The 17,729-nt window shown below is 39.9% G+C and overlaps 1 protein-coding gene across 3 annotated transcripts in view; it reads left to right on the forward strand.

Annotated features, from left to right (window-relative positions):
* The window catches only part of emid1 (EMI domain containing 1), a 63,955-nt gene that overhangs the window by 24,637 nt on the left and 21,589 nt on the right, over positions 1-17,729 (forward strand). The window lies entirely within an intron of this gene.

Below are 17,729 nucleotides of genomic sequence, written 5' to 3' on the forward strand. Positions count from 1 at the left end.
TTCCACCACCAGGTCTCTTTGTCCTCCTTTCTCTGCCCAGAGGACATACCTAGCACCTTCCTACCTGTCTCCCTAATCACTGATCTTCTGCTCTGTCTTCACTCTCTTCCTTTTTGTCACCTCCATCCACACTACCATCCGATGTTGTTTGCCTACACTCTCACCTGCCACCACCTTACAGTCTCTAATCTCCCTTAGATTACCTCCTCTTCTGCATAGACTATAATCTATCTGTGTGGACCTGCCTCCACTCTTGTACGTCACCCTGTGTTCCTCTTTCTTTTTACCACAGCCATTTCCATTCTCTTCACGAAATCTACCACTGCCTGTCCTTCTACGTTTCTCTCCCTAACACCAAACCTACCTTTCACTTCCTCATCTCCTCTGTTCTCTTCCCCTACATGGCCATTAAGGTCTGCTCCAATCACCACTATCTCTCCCGTAGGGATACTCTCTACCATCCAATCCAGCTCCTTCCAGAACTTCTCCTTTTCTTCCAACTCACAGCCCACCTGTGGGGCATAACCACTAACAACATTTATCATCTCTCCTTCTATTTCTACCTTCACACACATCAACCTGTCTGACTCTCGTTTCACCTCTACCACATTTCTTACATGTTCTTCCTGTAGGATCACCCCTACTTCAATTCTCTTCCCATCTGAACCTTGATAAAACAGTTTGTAGCCTCCACCAATGTTTCTAGCCTTGCTGCCCTTCCACCTGGTCTCCTGCACACACAAAATGTCTACTCTTCTAGTTCTCTACTTTTCCCTGGAATTGTACCTACATTCAGAGTTCCAAACTTCAGACCAACACTTCTATCCTTCCTCTTTCCTCTTTTTGTCTGAATCAATTGTCCTCCTCTTCTTTTTTAAAAGTTTTTCATTTTAAAAGTTCAGTTTACTGAACTCAGTGGAACCTAAAAAAGTAACAATGTATTAGTTATAATCAAAGTTTTTAATTCAGATATTGCATCAACATCTGCCAAATATTTCAGAAATAGTGCATTGATATATGAAGAAAACAAGGGAAAAATAAGACACTTTTGTATTTTGTATTGTTCTTTACATCTCTTATTAAATACTTACTCAACAATATCCTCTGACACAGAGAACCCAAAGATGGTAATCACTGATTCATGAATTCACTCACTATTAAGCAAACATGTCTATTTATTATAGACATGTGCATTTCTTCCTGATAAAATTACCGCTGAAGACAGATCCACGGCATCTGTGGATGGCTGGCCTTGTACAGTCCACTCTGCATGGAGTGTTAGAAAAGAGTATTATTGTCCAAGGATGGCTCAAATCTTTCAGTGCGGCAGTTTCATAACAAGCCTTGGGATGAACAGTTAATTTGGAGCCATTTTACGTGACCGACATGTTGTTGTTGACTGTGTGTGTGCCAGCCCAGAGACATATCAGGTTGGATAGTTATAAATGTGAACACTCCTATGGTTTTTATTCTCATAAACTTTACCCAGTAAAACAGTAAAAAAAACTTTAAGTCTGATCATGTCAGTGGCATCTCTCGTTATGTGCGACAGTGACACTTTTACAATCTTTTAAACTGAAATCCACCTTTTATGGCCGTCTGCAGTGCAGTTTGATACAGATGGGATTACACTGAAATTCAAATGAGGATTTTTAGGTTTAAATAAGTTTCACAGTAGAAACCGTGTCTTAATATGGCACAATTATTCCTGGCTTTTCATCTGTTCACGTCGGCACATAATCTCTGTCTTTTATGAATCAATTAAAGCAGAATGAAATGAGGGTGGGTAAGAGGATTAAGAGGTGCCTTTGATGGGTTTGGGTTGCAGTTTGAAGTCTTTCATAAGTCATCGCTCTGCTTTTAATCCTCTGTCTGTTTTCTCTTCAAGAGGAGATTAAAAGTGAGCCCTCTTTTTAGCTCATACTCTGTTTTATTAGCCGTATCTTCTAAGTGCCATGATGATATAATGTACTTGAGACATATTTGGGCCTGCAGTCAGACAATGGGGCACATCCATGCTTTTTCACTACAGCATTAAATGTCTGGTGGGATCAGGTCAGTCTCAACCTCAAGATCTCCAGGTCGGCTGCTGAGCACAACTCACACTGCCAGATAGCAGAGATGACGAGGGGAGGACATATAATGAACACATAATCATTATTATATTATATGTGTCAGAGCGCTCCGCTTGTTCTGATGGAGGAGTGTTAATGGCTGGAACTCGCCTGAAGCCACGGCTGCTGTGAACAGGAACGCTGTGATGAATTGCACCACACTGGCTACGGTTGGTCCTGACTGGACCTGATTTAGAGCAGGAAGGGCTATAAAAGAGAGCTTAAAGTCTAAGATGTAAGGTGTACACTTACACCTTCAGATACTGTTTCAGTACTTGACCCTGGAAAGCTTCACTTGAACTGGAATCATCATTCAATCTTGAACTGGACTACTTTGATTCCAAGTCTTGGGACTTGAATTTAATTTGAAACCACAAGTCCTGGACTCTGGAGTTAACGCTGATTCAACTAGAACCGCTTTATCTGTGACTCACAACCCTTGGCATTGAAATTAATTATGTAAATTCAGTGACATACACCTGGACCTGGACAAAAAATGAAATGACTTGACTCAGATTCGATTGAGCTTCTTCTGTGACTCACATTCTTACTACAACCCAATGTACTAGTCCTTTTTTTGATAGATTCAAACTTACTCGAAATAGTCACAATAACTTGGAAAACTGAAACGTCCCCAAATGTCCCCAACCTAAAGGACTCAGACAGACAGAACGTTGTTTATGCGAAAAAAATAAAAAATAACAAAAGCCTGTAGAATGGCCCTTGGATTACTGTATTTTTATCATAAAGACTGACTCTAAACCCAAGGGCCTGGAACTGAAATTATCTAACTGAGTTTTTGACATGGGCTCGGACACTTAAACACTGACAGTTAGCTGAATCATCTAACTTAGTGTTCGGTATTATCATCAACATCCTTCATTCAAAATAGTGGAGGTCCATTTTTGTGATTAGTGATTAGCAATGTTGCCTAACTTTTTTCTAGTTTTCTAGTCTTTGAGCAGAAACTTGTCTGATTTACATGTTTGTTTGCAGATGAGCAATTGATTTATTTTCGAGACTTTCCATTTATACTGTATATACTGTATATTTTTTCTAAATTCATTCAGACTGACTTGTACTTGTAATGACTCATGTCCTCCTACAACCTCAAACAGTGTAAAGCTTTAAAAGATGAATGAATGAATGCCTAAATAATACATAGGAAGTAAAGTACTCCAAGCAAACTTAACTTGATAAAAGAAAGAGACAAAAGCGTGACCTCAGGACAGGGTGCACTCACAACTAAACATCCGGCTTCTGATACCAATGAAACCAACGGCTGAAAGAAAAAACAATTCCTGCACTTCTGAACTGGTTTTCAGACATAACAAAAAGTTTTGAGAAATAAAAATTAAAATGAAAGGGAACACAGGTAAAATCAGAATATTTCATATGTCAATGATAACGATGAACAATAAAACAAAGACTCCTTCTGTCTGGCCAACAAAGACCAGAAATGGAGAAGAGATTTGAGTAAAACATTCTGGGGTAGAAGTCCAACAATCCTTTAGATTTTGGTAGCAATCCTGATATGGATCTGGATTCTTTGAACAGGGTTAGGAGAAGTGTATTGACACTGTGGGAAACTGAACGTCCTTCGCTGAGGGCTGTGCTCAATAAATGCTTTCTTTATTTTGGCATGTTTCTGACAGTTCCCATTTTTGTTGTTTAAAAATTGACTTTGACTGTCAGCGTTGGCAGGTTGGTTTTCAACACGTAGGTGATCTGGAGACCTTGTGCATGTGACGTTGACGAGTAGCCCATCACACTTTTATCAGACCATTAATGTCTGTGGATAGTTTCATATGTCGTGGTCCAGCCTAGACCACTATTGTTGTGAGCTCCTGGCTCAGCAGTCAGGTTTTCACTTGGTGTAAATCTTGAGTCAGAGTGATGAAGTGCATAAGGAGGAGTAAGAATAGTGCCTGTGGAATCCATATAAATTATATCACCTACGATACAGATTGGGATGGTGAATATCCAGCTGGTCATTGTATGTTGTTCTAAAGCCGTCACTGAGACACATTACATTTAGATCAAACCTATCAATCTTCACGTCTTCTCCAAACACTGGCTGAGTACTTCTAGTGTTTTACTTAGAAGAGCTGGAGTGTCTCTCAATTTACAACCTCAGTCCATTCCCACTGAGGACTGTCTTTTTTTTTACACTCAACTTCTAGAGTGATCTTTGTCTCTTAATATCTTGGCCGTGGTTTTAAGGTTTAGACTCTGCTCTTTGGGCGTATCTCTTAAGTTTCTCTCTCTTGAGTTTCTGAAATCTTTTTTCCACCACCACGTTTCATGGCTATAAAACTGTGCATACTGTTTACCTTGATGTGTCAGCATCTTCCTTTGTTCAACTTTTGTTGTTGCCAGTGTTCGACAACTGAAGCTGTAACACAGTATTTATCTAAGAATTAAAACTTTATGTATTAAAAGACACATTATGTCACACGTTTTATGGTCAGCTGTAATCATGTTTTCAGGCTAGGGGTAATATAGCTTTTATATTTTTGGAAAAAGTTTTCTTTAAACAAAAAACAGAAATGCTGTTTTGAAAAGAAGAACTTTTTTGGTGAAAAAAAAAGATCTTCTTTTGCAGAATTATTTTAATTTGGTCTAAACAAAGGGGGGCAAAATCATTTTGGTTCAGGAGCCACAAACAGCCTAATTAGATGTCAAGTGGGCATGTTCACCTTTTTTCATACAAAGAAGTAAAGGTTTATTAGAAAATCGTTATATTTAATACACTTTTGCAAAACATCATGAACATGAAGTCTTTGTGCTTTTTTGACATTCAAAATGTATCAAGTGGGCCAGATTGAACCTCCCAGTGGGACAGTTTTGGCCCGTGGGCCATACGTTTGACACCCCTGGTCTATACCCTTGTATTTGTGCTGTTAGAGATTTCTAATAGTTGCTGTGTGACAAAAATGGACAAAAACAGGTTGAAGACAGAATTAAAATGAATGCGCAGCAACTTCCATTTCTGATTTATTGCAATTCTGCCTGGTGATGGCAGAAGCAGGACAAAAGATTTGCACATAAAAATTCAAACAAACTGTTTATTTTTAGGGAAACCGCTTCATCAAATAATCGAAGGTGATTTATCTCAAGGTGCAGCTGCCCGGAATCACTGATGTTGCTAAAGTGTCTACTGTAAAGTTCCTGGAGTCGTTTCTCTTTTCCTGATCAGCAGTTTTTTACAGTGAGGCAGTGTGGGAGTGCAGGGCAGGCAGTTGTTGAAAAACTTTGTGAATGCCAGCAGGGAGGAGTTTGAATTAGAGCCTGTGTTTCTTTGTAATGTGTAGCTGAGATTAGGGCCACATCCACCATGCCAGCCCCTACTAGAGCCCCGCTCAGCTGACGTCTGTTGACCTCAGGCCGTGATCACACCCTCTGTTTTATTGGCTGATAGGAGCTACATGATTGATGGCCCGGCACTGTTAGCCTCTCGTTAGGTCTGTTGTTTCTCTTCACTGTGGAGGCAGTGACAGCTCTGCTGTGTTTTGATCTGCTTTTCCCTACTCACTCATCTGATTCTGTAATCTGCTTCCACTCCCCGGGATGACAGCCTCCCATCTGTATGCGTCTGCTTTCATCCTGGTGTGAGCGAACTCACAAAGTTGTCTCTGTCTGTGGGCATGTTGTGTTGAAGTACCTTTCAGAGATAAGACCCACATTCTGGTGTGACGGCAGAAGGGCAGAGGATGAGGGAGTGAAGACGCCATGAATAGCAGAGCTGCTTCTTCCTCCCTCTGATTCCTCTCTTCCTCTTCTCTCTTATCTATGTTCCAGCAGTTTTCATCGTTTTGCTCTCCCAGTGATCTCTAGCAGAGACAGTAAATTGCAGTACAGTTGTGAAGTGTGGGAGCTTTTTTTTTCTTGGTCTGTATCAAATCTTTGGCTAAAGAGTGACGGGGAAAAGATTTCACACAACACCTAGTAGAATCACTGCCTTGGCAGATGCAGGGAGAATAGGAGATGGTCATAATAAAACTCATCATTGCTGAAAACTTTCCTGGACTGTCGCCTCTATGTAATAAAGCCAAAAAAAGGAGGCCCATTTCCACATCTGCTGTATGACATTGTGTCGGTTAATCCGTCCATGAAGCTTAATATGCATCTAACTGATGCAGACATGGTCATCTGAGCCTTTGAATACAGTGATGTTCTATGATATATGATAGCTTAATTCAGTCTAAACTTTAAGATCATCACAAGAGAAGATTGAAACAAAATACTTCAGTCTAGTTAAAAGAGTTTCTTCTTCTTCTGTGTGGAGTAGGCAGTAATGTGGGGTTGTGTCTGTAGATGGTACTAGAACCACAGTTTGACCACACTTGTGGTTGTCATGAGTTCTTTGTTTTGTCTCAACAATACTTCTTTATATACATCTAATGTAAATTAATTTTCCGAATTGTATGCTGAAACATTAAGCTTTTGACAGCAGTGGTTGCCCACAAGACACCCCTAAATTGACCTGGGCTTTATTTGTCTGGCCACAACTGTGACATATGGGACTATAAACCCCTGAACTGTTTAATCACATCTGCCCTGTTTTGATACCCAGACCATAAATTGAAACTTCATGATTGTATTTTTGCTTCAAAGAAATGAAAATTACATTTCCACCATATAAAAAGCATTATGGGAGTGATAATTGCATTACTTTGAGTTCCACCAGCATCAAAGTCTATTTAAGTTGAACAGCTGCCACCTAGTGGGCCTTTTTTCAATGTGTTTACTAAGTTCACTAAGTAGAAAAGAGAGAGAATAAATTAGGTCAGATACTATACATTTCTTTGTCATCCAGTAATTGTGATTGAGGGGAATGTTTTTATATAATGCTATGCTTTATGTATTTGCTAGTTTATCTGGAGTCATTGTGTAGTGAAGTGGGATCTGCTGACCTTGATGTTGATTTGTGGCTGAGCATGAAACTTAATTTTACAATGCTTTTCTTCTGAATTTATAGCTACATGAGCAAAGATCTATTAGCATTTAGCATAGATTATTGCTCTGGGTACCATAACCTAGAATGTTGATATAATAAAATAGTCAGTGATCTAGTCATTGGCATTTATCACACTGAAGTCAACATTATTTTTGCTTTTAGGTTTGAGCTTTTCATAGAGTAAAATGAAAAAAAGTATAAACCCGTGAAACATCTGACTGATGTCTTTCTCTGTAATGTTATCGTACTGATTCTTTAAATGTCTTTGCTTATTTTAAGTGATTCTGGACATAAATTTGTACCAGAGATAACCTCTATCTCTTGACTCGACCTCCGCTCTTGGCCTCTCATTTCATACAAAAACACTGTCTACCCTGTGTGCTTGTGCCGTCAACCCCAGCTCCTCTTTGGTCTAACATCCCTTTGTGGCGCACAAAGATAGCATGGAGAATTATCTTTAATGGTGCAAAACACAAACAAACCCTGCACAGAGCAGGGGGCCCACCTTTTTCCACATCTGTTAAATGAAGTGGACATGAGACAGACCCACATGTCAAGGTAGAGTAACAGACCTGAAGTGTGATGTCGTCACTGGGTTTGATGTGCAAAAACTCGGCTTTAAATCAGAGGTAGCAGAGATTTATTGATGCTTAAAGACACCTGTGAAGAGGATTCAGGACATGCACAAAGAACCCCCATGCTAGTAATCCTACCTCATCACTGAGGGAACAAAGAGTAATGATACAACATGGAGATAACAGTACAAGTGTTGTGGCTCCAGAATCCTCATCCTGTATGTCATGATTGTTCATGTACAGACTGCTCAAATCCCCTAGAGGTCATTTCTGAAGATTCCAAAACATTCAACATATTTTTGTGTCCATCTTCTGGACTTACACGTAGCTTTCACAGCTTTGGCCGCCCTCAGATTAACATCTCCTACATGCTATTTTAGTGTCATACATTTAAACACATTTCATATTATAATATGTATATATTTAAAGTTAGACATGGTTTATTTTCAGTGACCCCAGACGGTTTGAACCCTGCTTTTGTATCTCAGTCAGAAGACTGAAGCTCATAGCTTTTGGCCATCTCTGTGTATTTGTTTTTATGTGCCTTTTGGAGGGGTAATTCTAACCCCTCACTCAGTGTTATGTTATGATGAATTCTTCCTTCACTTCCCTCCCTGGATTTTAGCGGTGGTAGGGGTCACACGCTGTTGAGGTGCAGATCAGTCATCTTGTTTGTTTTGACTGTCTTAGTTTTGTTGGATGTGTGTTAATCTGGTGTAAAGCCTGCTGTGCCCTGGAAGTGATCAGACAAATTAAGTCCAGATTGCTGTCATTCACAAACATGTTTCACTGACATTCAGCCAATTTTTCAGGCCTGTGTTTGACACAGGGGGAAACATGATTTAATCTTTTCTTTTTTGCTTGTGATTTGCATTTTGTATTTTCATAACCTCGGTGAGCAGAGGTGTGGTGTATCTGCATTAATGCCGAAGTTAATGCTCCACATCCCACGGGTCAGCCATCAGTCGACACTCAGTCAGTTATATCTGCGCTGGATTTATGCAGTTCTGACCCCGGCCAGGTGTGTGAGACCTGTGTAAGTGTCTCATGTCTCACCAGGTGTTGTGTTCCAGGATACTTACCTGTGATTTTGCCTGAGTAAGGGCTCACTATCCATGGTGATATCAAGGTGAACCTAAAAAAAAAGTCCAATCAGCTTTGATACCACCCTGCAGCCCCTGGAGGTAAGTGGGGTCTAATCCTCAGAAAGCCTTCGAAAGACACAGGGGAATGCCTGGCACACAGCACACCATTCAGCCAAGGATTAGACTGAAAGGAGCTCAGCTTCATACACTCATCTACTCCACTCACTCTCTGGGACCATATATTCGTGCAGCTCTGTGACCTGTGGATGTATTTAGAAGAGGGAGAAATGTGGTCAAACCTCTAGAGTGATTTGGTAAAACTGCAGAAATGTGGGTCATGGTCGGCTTATAAGCACAAACTATAAGAGACCTGACAATAAGCACAAGTTTTAAATACTAAATAAAAAAGTAATACTCCAAATATTAACACAATTCTAAAATGAAAGTATTAAGAGATTTCTTAAGACCCTTAAGACCAGGAGAGGTAAACCAAGAAAACTCCAAAGTACAACATATGTTTTGAAGTATGCATCAGCGCTTTCTGAACTGAGCTCAAATCTTGTAAAAAGTAGTTACTGTAAAACTAAATCTTCCAGGTTGTTGTTTTCCATTACCACACATCGGCAAACTGAAGTGTACCATCATAAACTGTGGAATTAAGAACAGGTAAAACAAAGCAGTTACCACAAAACTGCTATTTTCACTGACCAAGGAACTAAAGTTAAAAAAAGGTAAAATAAAAAAAGGAAATTAAAGTTAATTTATCTTGCTGCCCCCCACTTTGGGAACCTCTGATTCTCCATTGATTCTCAGCAATACTTAATACTTAAAAAGTATTGTACAATCTTAATAGTTTACTCTAGGGTTGAGAAAATTATATTACAGACTTGTAACAGCTGAGGACTAGAGAATCTAAATATTTACACAGAGGAATTAGAGCATCGCCAAACAATTGTATTTTTCACAATATGTCTGAGATAATTTCCCATTTCCTTTTGTAATGAAATAAGAGTCTGTTAATTTGTCTGTCTGAAAGCTGAAGCACTTTTATAAACATCTGTAATCCAGAAATCCACAGCAGTTCACCATCTGGTTTGATCACAATGACACTTTGCTGAACAGATTTTTTTAAACTTCTAATAATCCTTGAAAGAGAAAGTAAAGAGTGGAAAGTTTGCTGCCTTAACTTAAAGCTCCATTTGCAGCAGCAGCATTGAGTGTGTGTCTACAAGACAAAGTGATTAAAGACATACCGTCTGTCCAACACACTGATGCAATATAGTATCAGGTGGATGGCTGTGTTGTTCATGTCCCAGATGCATAGTAATGTGGTCTGTGTCCTTCGCTGAATGTGTTTTAACAGGTGTACAGTTGCACAGAAACGTGTAATGTTATAAAGAGTGATGCTCATGTTTGGCACTAAGTTGTCGGTGAAGACAATGGAGCGGTGGTTTGCAGCAGACTCATCAATCTAACACTGACCATGGGCTGCGAAAGTAGTGATGTTGATCCTGGAGTTCTGCCGCCGCTTTCAAAAGTTACTCATATGTGACAGTTTTTGGAGCGCTTCACAGCATCAGCAAGTTAAACAGTTTTTTTTTTAACTCTGCCCCCGTTTTGCTTACTACTTTCACTACTGCAGTAAGAAACTAAATAAAAACTCCACCTAACATTATTGAACCAGGGCAAACAAATCAGTCCTGATCCGACATTTTCACAAAGCATTGAACAGTTGCCATTTTTGTGATGTTACGTTTAATTCTGTTAAAATAAGATTTAGTCCATGTTTCCATACGAAAAAATAAACTTTTGAGCATCCTGATTATCTTAAGAACTAGTTATTTTTATATTTTTAGACAATATTCATCCAGAGTTTAAAACGCCATCTCTGACTACAGTAAAAGCCAGGTCCACACTAAAACCTGTCTTCAAACATGGAAATATAACCATATTGTAAAACAGAACATTCATTGTGTTACATTAAACCTGTGAATATGAAAGAACATACTAAAGCTAAGCCATGAAGTAATGCTTGATAAAAAAACAAGTCAACTGTGACTGTGGTCAATGCTTTGTGTCAAAAACTTTGAGGTTTCTTTGCAGTGAAGGCAGTTGTTGCCAGTGTTTGATTAGTGACATTTTCATTAAAGAGAAATGAGGGAAATCTTTTTTCGTCAGAGTTTGTAAGTTGAATCCAAATACAATCCCAATGTTTCAACAGTTTAAAGAGTGAATAGTGACCCTCAAACTTTACACATGTTTGTGTGCCTAGAGATGGCTTATATTGGCAGTTAAGGATATTTAAAATGACAAGGGGAGTACGTAATGAGACGAGGTTAGAAATAAAATTCCTCCTCAAAGACTTCACTGACCGAATCGTATTAAAAAGTATGTAGCAAAACGCTGTGTTTCCGCTGTTACAATTTGTGACGACCCTCTGAGCAGAGCTAAGCGAATCCACAGTAAAACGATCCAGGCTTACGGGGACAAAATGGAGATTAGGCTGTTACATGAGATGTCCCGCAGGACAGTGACGAATCAGATGAGTTGTTATGACAGTGGAAATGGACAGTGCTGTCAGAAAGAACCCCAATCTTCAAGAGAAGTCAAACAATAGTGAGGAAACGATTTGGCCTAATTCTGACCACACGTCTGCTGCTCACTTCATTTATGGCTCTGTGGAGCGAGGCAGGTTTATGGTTTGCTATTGAAGCTATTGAAAAACTGTCCTAAGGGGACCTGGAATCTCTACAGTCTGGAAGTCCTGTGTTGGCTCTGGAGGTATGAGTGCAGTCACTATCGTACAGTCACTGTGTTTAACTGGAACATTTTCTGTTTGGTTGTTATGGATCCTGCTGCAGGGTTGTCAGATGGTTCTCCCCATGTTTTTATTGTTAACATGGTTATGGTTATGGAAAAAAATATCTCTGATTGTTCAGTTTAAATGTGGACAAAATAAATTACCTTGGACTGGATGTGTCATTCAGGCATGCAGAGAATAGTATTTACCGATCCGGCACTTTGGTCTGTAGCCCGTGGTCTGTGGTCTGCTCTCCGTGGCTGCAGATGTGTGCAGGGAGCCAGAGCTATTGACAGCCTCTGTGTGGAAACAAACAGGATCAGAGTGAAAAATCTGTGAAGCAGGAATCGAGTGTGTTTCTGCAGAGCCCAGCAGTGTATAAACTGGTACCATTACACTTGGTCAGTTCCATTATTTGGGTCTCCTACATGTGGTTTTAATATTTTTTGGAAAAACCCTAAAAGATTAAACAAGTAGAGTATTACAATTTAGAACTGAGTGAAAAACAACACCAGCTAAAAGTTGCAGAATTTTTTTTTTCCGGTTGTGACATTAAATTAAAATTAAAAAGTGCTGCAATTTTCAACTTCATGTACATGAAAGATCAGGCATGATGTCAGGCTTAATTGTCATTAATTATGTTTTACCTATTGTTTTGTAGGTCTATAAATGAAGAAAAGCTACAGAAACGGTGCAGAGCAAAATATGTGTCCATTTGTAATTCCAGTAATAATGTAAAACAGTGGTCCTCAAACTTTTTTGTATTAAGGACAAGTTGATACTTGGTTCTGGACAGTACCATGGACCAGTAGTGCTGCAGCGATTGTTTAGGGTTAGGGTGAGGTATTGTTAAGGATCAGTAAATTCTCAAAATAAAACATCTTTTACACATTGGACAAAAGACACATTATTTTGAAAATGCCAGATTAATTCTATGCCTTGACTGTACTTTTGAACAATTGTAGTCACTTGCAAAAGTTACATGGCAAATAGGTAACATTTCAGTGATAAGACTTTCTTTTATAATATTTATAAAATGTCTCCAAACTTCACTTGACACCATAGGTCAGAGGACAGCATGTTAGTTGGGAATGCTCATAGTATAGACAGTACACACTCAGTACTCTTGAGTGGTCCAAATGTGGAGCTGAAATAAAATTAAAAATATTACAGTGTCAAACATTCTACCCAGCTTTCATTAACCAAACATCCATCACAGATCACCTGTCTTAAACTGCTTATCTGTTGAGGTGGTCTTTGTTAACTACCAACGTGTCTTTAGCCTTGCTTTGTGTGTGTTTCTACGTCTGCAGAACTGCTGCCCACGTCTCCAGTTCTCTGCAGTAGTAAAACTCGATGTCAATGAAATGCACTTTAAAAAGATCTGGGTTGCAATAAAGCAAAATTATCTTTTAAAGGAAAACCAGTTGTTGGTAATATTGATGCCATTTGCCTGTTTTAGTCCCTAGAGCTTATAAAGTGCAAACTGTTAAACAGCTCAGTGCATGATATTTAAAACTTGTGTAGTCAGCAGCAATAACTTGCAGTTAATATGTTGTCATTTTGTGTGTGTGTGCGTGAGCTCTAATTCAGGCGGTGGTTGTTCTTTTGTGTGTCAGCCACTTGGGTTCAGTTACTGCAGTGTGTGGAAAGTGTTTTAAAAGCAGAGGTCAAAGAGGAGCCCAGGACCCTCCCTGCCACATTAAAGCAGCAGAGGAGGAGCACGTGGTTCCATCAAGTCAACTGGGTCTGTTTTTACTTGTTGCTGCGGTGACCACAGTGTGGATAGGGATTTGGGGAGCGGGGACAAAGGTTGCACACCATAAGATGCCAACTAAGTTCATTAGAATAGAGAGAAAGAGAGAGAAAGAGAGAGTGTCGCCAAGGAAAAGTTGACAAAGCAGCTTTTACTTGTGTCAGCGGGGTCACTACAGGGAGGAGCCGGGGTCTCAGTTCTTAATAAAAGTGAAGGGTGTAAGCTGCATCATCAGCCTCCACCACATACTTTTATAAGACATCTGCTGCTTTCAAGTGGAGGAAATGTTTAAAGACTGCTGTGTGGTTTTGTAAGTGCGGCTGGTCCCAACCACATACGATCTCAATCCAGAACACTGAAATTCAACAGATGTGCCCACCACTAATTTTAGCCATTTTACATAGACCACAGCATTGTTTGCTGTCATGAAGCAGAGAAAATTGTTTCCATTTATCTATTTGTTACACAACTGAGGCGGCAATGTACCAGAGTGGGTCCAGTTATTTAAAATTTACTTAAAATTCTTTCGGTTTTATTTTTTCTTTCTAAAGTTTAAATTCCACGTTCTCCCCTGGTTTTCAGGGTCTGTCTTTTTATGGTGGACAGTAAAGGCCAGAAACACAAGACACATAGACAAACAAGCAGTTAACAAACTGTGGAGGCTGTGCTAAGTAATTAGAGGTGTAGGTGGTGAGTGAGCGTTAAAAAGGAGGTTAATTTTCCTGTCACTACTATATATACGAGGGGCCCTGCAGGTGCTCTCAGCAGACTGGACCCCGCCTCTTTTTGCGGTAAGACATTGTGATGAAGCCTTCAGGAAAAGAGAATAGGGAGGAAACATGACGGGCGGAAGGTTATGGAAGAGTTAGCGCCGTGTCCTGTGCAGGTAACTCTTACTTCTTTTATATGTATGAATGTAGAGCGGCTCCTCTTCTGCTTTGTGATTACCATCCATGCTCTGTCATCCCATCGTACATGGACACTTTGAAGGCCAGGTGTTAACACGTGGCATTAAAACGTGCCTGGGATAATATTATGATAATTGCTATGAGAACAGTCTGGGTGAGAACCAACTACAGAGGTGCACACACGCCATTGTTGGTATTTTAATCTCAGAATCAGAATCAGGACTCATGACTTGACTTGTAATCCAGCAGCAGTGACTCAGACTCCAATTCAAAACCCTAGAGACTTGACCCAAGGTTTGAAAAAAATTTTAAATGACTCTAACCCAAACCAGTTAACAGGCAAGTAAATCTGTGTCACTTGGCAGACTTGAGCAGCGGCCAAGGAGTGTAATTCACTTTCCTCTCTTTGGTGTTTGTTGAGTCTGTTGTCCTGTTATCAGGAAAGCTAAGTAAAAAAAAATACATAAATCACAAAAGTATCAGAAAAATGACATGTTGTGGCTCAGAGGCTCACGAGAACCATTAAAATGCTGTAAATGTGTGTGACTGCATGTAAGAGCATCATAAGAGTCACATCTCCTTGTAGTATAAACAGAATTTTTATCACTTGAAAAAACAAAGAAGGTCCAATTGTGACATAAATCCAAGATCCAGCTCTGAATTTAGTTTTGCGGTTGGATCTCAGGACACATTCCAGACAAATTGAAGGGCGTTTAACCCTGAACTGTACTCAGACTTCTACATGTGATGGGATCACTCAGCATGGATGTTAACTCCATGTCTGAATGGGGTTTCTGTCAGCAGACCACCAGAGACACCCCACCAGTCTCTGGTGCTGAAATTACACACCACCTGCCGCTGGAGAAAAGGGGCAGGAGGGCAATCCAGACTGAGATACAGACCTTGTCACTGACATCAGCATCACTACATGTATGTGCTGGAAAAACAGAGAGATAGTATGTGTGAGTTAGAGGGAAGGTGAGGTAAAGACTGCAGCGTCTGGGGCAGAGACGTTTCCTGAGACTGATTAGACCAGGAGGGAGAGAGAGACAAAGAGAGAGAGAGAGAGAGAGAGAGAGAGGTGTCTGGGACTGGAGGAGCTAAAGACAAATTAGATGTAGGCTGTTTATACGTATCCGTTTACTTGCTGCGCTTCGTATTTATGTCACTGTTTTTTATTTGAATTTTTTGTTTGCATTCATTAAAAATATATCTTGTGCTTGACTTTGAAATTCAAAGACAACGTGTCAAATTACATTAAGCTCAAACATAATTTGAGCTTTTAATTTTGAACGTACTTGAAGAGGTGAAGTGACAGTAAAAGATTATACAACTAACATTTTGAGTTTCAGCAGGTGAACAGGTGGCTGATTATAGATTTTTGTCTAAAAGGAGATTCAACATGGACGTTTTGTTGGACTCTTTTATAGTTTGTTGCAAATAATAACTTCTAGATTAAATAGTTTACTGAATAATGATTTAATACATACTGTTTTTATTTGCTAGACAATAATCAATATGTTCACTGTGGTGGTCACAGGTGGGGGTCTGGCTGTGAGCTGCGTTGTTCAGGTCACATGGTGAATGTGTGCTCCGGCCTGTTTGACCTTGGTTTAAGTGGCTGTGATGATTGATGAGGTGCGATGTGTGTGTGCCTCAGGTGAGGACCTGTCTGACCCCTAGTGCTCTCACCTTGGGGTCCTGCAGACTTTGGGGGGGATTTCATTCTGTGCAGGTCTTTCTAACGCCTCAGCCAGACGTATAAACCGCAGCAGGTGTAGACTGGCTGCCTCTCTGCACTTGTTTCTGTCTTAACCATGGACTTGGAGTTGAGGATTAAGTCTGGCTCTCCTTTGGGATCAATTATGTGACTGATTGTTAAAGCACGGCTGCACTTCCTTCTCACCTGTAATTACAGCTGAACCTGTTCACCCTGTGGGCTGGACCATTCTCATAGTGGAGGCGAGGGAGGTAGAGGTGCGTTTACAACAGGAGGAAATGATGAAGTGTCTCAGGCTTAAAGTCAGTCACCTAGTAAAAGAAACCTGTGAGTCTGGGAAAACACAGTAAAGACAGGAGTTCAGTAACAGTTGTGTACTAGGGGGAGTACAGGTGTGATTGAACTGAGTAGTGGTCAAAGAAGCAACGGTAAGGAAAGATAAACAAGATCATGTCCTGTTTTGTATCCTTTAATTTCTACATTTTTCCATATTATTATTATAACTGGTAGGGCATTAAATGATAAAATGTTTGAAACTGATACATGGTATGAGTGGATTAATCATAATTATTCTTGATTAATTATAATCACGATTAATCATACTTTACCCTCTTAAATATGACAAATACTTTTTTTTGTTTTTTTCTCTATATTGCTGCAACAGAAAGACCGAAAACAGTTGGATGTATGTTTTCATTTGTGATTAATCCAAAAATGTGATTATTAATATAGAAAAATGTCAGTAAAAATAATTACAACTTGTAGAACACATAGAGAATAGCAACCATCATGGCTGCTAAGATTTTATTATACTGTATAAGTGTGGTGTAGTTCATGCCTTTCTAGAGTAAAAGGCCCCTTCATGGTGTCTGTGCTGGTACTGATTTCTGTGAAACGTGGTTTTGCCTCTTTTTTTTTTCTTTTTTAGGCTGCTCACTTAGATCTCACACCTGTCTTCACATCGTTACCCATCACTTCCACAAATCTTGTTTCGTCCATTACGTCCATTTCTCACATAACTACCTCTCTTCTGTACATAGTGGTGTTGACTATTACTCTGTCTGCAGATCTGTTCAACCTTTCATTACAAATGGAGCTCAGCATCAGCACCCTCCTCTGCCACTGTCTTTGCACCCCACTGTACACAATAGCTTGTATGGACTTGAACTGTTTATCCAAGAGTGTGGTCATCATGTTGCTGTAGCATTAAGTCATTTTTTTCACAATAATACAGCTTTTCACAGTAGTCTAACTTTTTAGGCCTGTAATAGAGAATATTAGAGGCAGGAGAACAGAATGAAACAATTTTAGCGTATTGCCACCTCAGTTTGGTGGAGTTTCCACCTTGTTTAGCTTGGCTTGATTTATTTTTATTACGTGTGGTGTGCTCTGCAAATGTGAAAGCCGTTGTTGTGTATGTGTTAGTGTGTGTGTGTGTGTGTGTCTATATCTAAAAGCAGCAGCAGTCTTCAGTCTGTTTGAAGCAGTGCTACGACAGAGATAAACACTTTATCTACTCTGATGTCAGCACCTGGTCACTAAGGATGCTGCAGCGCTGAGCTCAGCTAATTGACCAGACAAAGATGGATCAGGAACGTGCGCTCTGCTGTGTCTGCTAACTCTGCTGGTGTGTGTGTGTGTGTGTGTGCGCACGAGTGTGTGTGTGTGTGTCTATCATTCACCGCTTCTGCCAGGACTCGTACTGCTATCTTCCAACACGACTTCAAACTCTGAAATAACTCAATTACCTTACAGAGAGGTGTCTGAATGATCCAGAACGGGCTTCAGGACAAAATATCTGCCTTTCATTG

The sequence above is a fragment of the Cynoglossus semilaevis genome, unplaced genomic scaffold (genome assembly GCF_000523025.1).
Source record: "Cynoglossus semilaevis isolate Cse_v1.0 unplaced genomic scaffold, Cse_v1.0 scaffold342, whole genome shotgun sequence".
Taxonomy (NCBI): Eukaryota; Metazoa; Chordata; class Actinopteri; order Pleuronectiformes; family Cynoglossidae; genus Cynoglossus; species Cynoglossus semilaevis.